Consider the following 2,952-nt stretch of genomic DNA (forward strand, 5'->3'; position numbering starts at 1 on the left):
TGTTAGAACAATAATGTACCTAGCACCTCTATCATTCAGGAAATTACAAAAGTTTAGGAACTCTGTGGTGGTGGCACGTTATATATATATTTGGTGGTAGGGACCATATATATTTTTTATTGTTACCTTATCATGACCATTTTACAGATGAGGAAACTAAGACACAGTATGTTTTAGTAACTAGCCCAAAGTCTCGCAGCAGATAAATGGAGGAATTGGGATTCCAACCAGCATCCATCTGACAGCAAAGCCAATAGTCATAACCACTGTGCTATTCAAACTCGCTTCAGAGGTCTATACCACAATGGAGTGTGGGCACAGCAATGGTTGGCAAGTAGGGCAGTTTCCAACTTGCTTATCCAACATACTAATAACAAACTTATTTGGTCATTGAGGTATTGTGATTTATAATAAGAAATATTATAATATAGTCTTAATGTAATCTCAGAAGGGTATCTTTTGTATGCTAAGGTGAGATGACTAATGGCTGGGGCCTCCTGGAGAACCTTGAAGGGAGGCTAGCTGCCAGGGGAAACAACTATGTAATTAGAGGGTTAGAACTTTCAGCACCAGCCTCTCACCTTCAGGGAGCGGCTGAAAGTTGAGTTAATCACTATGGTCAATGATTTAAATCAATCATACCCTATATAGTGAAATCTCCGTAAAAATCCAACAGGACAGGGCTCAAAGAGCTTTTGGGTTTGTGAACAAGAATCCGTCCATGTGCCCAGAAGCCGACATACCCCAGCTCCACAGGGACAGAAGTTCCCGTGCCCTGCACCATTCCGGACCTCACCCTGTGTATCTCTTCATCTGGCTGTTTATCTGTAGCCTTTGTAATAAACCAGTAAACATAAGTGTTTCCCTGAGTCCTGTGAGCTGTTCTAGTAAATGATTGAACCTGAGAAGGGGGTCATGGGAACCCTTGATTCAAAGTACAGATCACAAGCTGGGACTTGCTGCTGGCACTGATGTAGGAGGCAGTCTTATGGGGTTTGTGCTCTGTATTCATCAGTGCAGCCTGGAATTGGACATCCAGTTGGTGTCTGCAGAGAACTGGAAAATTATTCCCACACAGAATAACCCCTATACATTTGGCAGCCAGAAGTGAAGTGTGAGTGTAAGCACGGTGAAAAATACAGTTTGTTTTTCTCAGTCACTCAGCTGCAGAACCTTCCCCTACCCTCAGACCCAATACTGGTAACATTTCTGGAAAGGGAGCCCCTTTCAGCCTGCATTCCTCCCACTAGAGGACTCTGTCCCTCCCTGATTCCGCTCCCTCCACTCTCTCTCTTTCTATGTACCCTCTACCCAGTGCAGCTCCTCTCCTGGGCCCCTCTCTCCTGGGCCCCTCTCCTCCCAATCACCTGCACGATTACCAATTATCAGCCCTCCAATTTACTTCCATTAAGGATTCCATCGTCCAGTCTTCAGTCTGCTCTCCAAAGGCATGATTTTCCATAGGAAAAAAAAGTGTTAGTTTCAAACAACCAGCTTACCAACAGGCTCTATCCATTTGAATGGACTGTTCAATATTATTTTATAGTGAAAATTGCTATCTAGCCACATCTCTCCAAATCTAACAGTGAAAACTATGCCTTTGATATATGTCAGGATGAAGTTAAGTCAAAGTTTCCTGTTTCACTTTTTACTGTACTTATGTAAATCAATCATTAGTGGACTCTTAAGTGGTTTCCTAATGCCAGAAATGATTAGTCACTTCAATGTGTTAATGGCACATTTTGTGAAATCTTTTCCAATGCAAAAACCACACAGCATCTGGGTTTCCTGTTCTGTATTTCTTTCTGACCTTCACTATCTTGAAATTATCTGCTGCATATTTTTTACTTCTGCTTAGTTATTGGCAGTATTTTCATTATCTACACTTTTCTTCTCCTTATATTCTTTTGGGCTAGTCTTTGAAATGTCAGTCTCTGTCCATTGAAACTACAATAGGATAAAAGGAGAAAACGAAATTGATGTCTTTCACGTTGTAATGGTAATATGTTTCGTTTATAAAAATCAATTTTTTTACCAGTAAAACATGAACTTTTGACCTTCATTGATCAGAAAAGAAAATTGGATCAGTCTGAAAATGCCTTTCCCAAATAAGTCATACCATCCTTAGAACAGTGATACAGCAGTTCTCAAGCTTGAGTACACATGGAAATCACCTGGAAAGCTTGTAAAAACACAAGTTGCTGGGTCCCATCCCTAGAGTTTCTGATTTAGTAGGTCTGTGGTGGTTCCCTGAGAACTGACATTCCCAACACGTCCCCAGGTGAAGTTGATGCTGCTGGTCGGCAGACCACACTCAGAACAATTGGTGCAATATCAGAACTCACAAAGGTCTTGGAAATAATTTCTGCCTTACTTAGAGTGCTTTTGGCTGCAACTTACAAAATCCCACTCAGACTGGCTTGAGTGCAGAAGGGCATTTATTGGAAGCGGTTGGGATATCTGTCAGACTCCAAAATGAAGTTGAAAAACCAGGCGGAATATGGCACCATTAGGGAGCACCAGGAAGGATGCAGTTCTCAGAGAAGAGTGGTGTAGGCTCAGCAGAGACACCAAGCAGTGTTACTGCATTATCTCAGCTCCCGTATTTCAAAAGACAACTGCAGTTTGAGGAAATTAAGAGCTTGCTACGGAGCATACAGCTAATAGTGGCAAAGCCAAAGCCTGGAAGTGGTGAGTAGCAATCTTTATCCTAGCCAGTGGTATGCTGGAGCTGTGAGTACCAGCCCCAGAGAGCTGGTTGTTAAATATTCAGGAATCTTTTGAGCAGGTAGCTGGAAGTTGGCCACAGTCAGAATACTTACACTGAAATATTGGCTAATATTACAGACCAGGATCTTTTTTCTTTCTCTTTCTTTTCAAAGAACAAGCATACCAGGACACCATTGCCTAATTCCATGTAGGGAGGATTTAGAATCAATGCAGATGCCATAT

The sequence above is a fragment of the Rhinopithecus bieti genome, unplaced genomic scaffold (genome assembly GCF_001698545.2).
Source record: "Rhinopithecus bieti isolate Rb0 unplaced genomic scaffold, ASM169854v2 scaffold_5882, whole genome shotgun sequence".
NCBI lineage: Eukaryota > Metazoa > Chordata > Mammalia > Primates > Cercopithecidae > Rhinopithecus > Rhinopithecus bieti.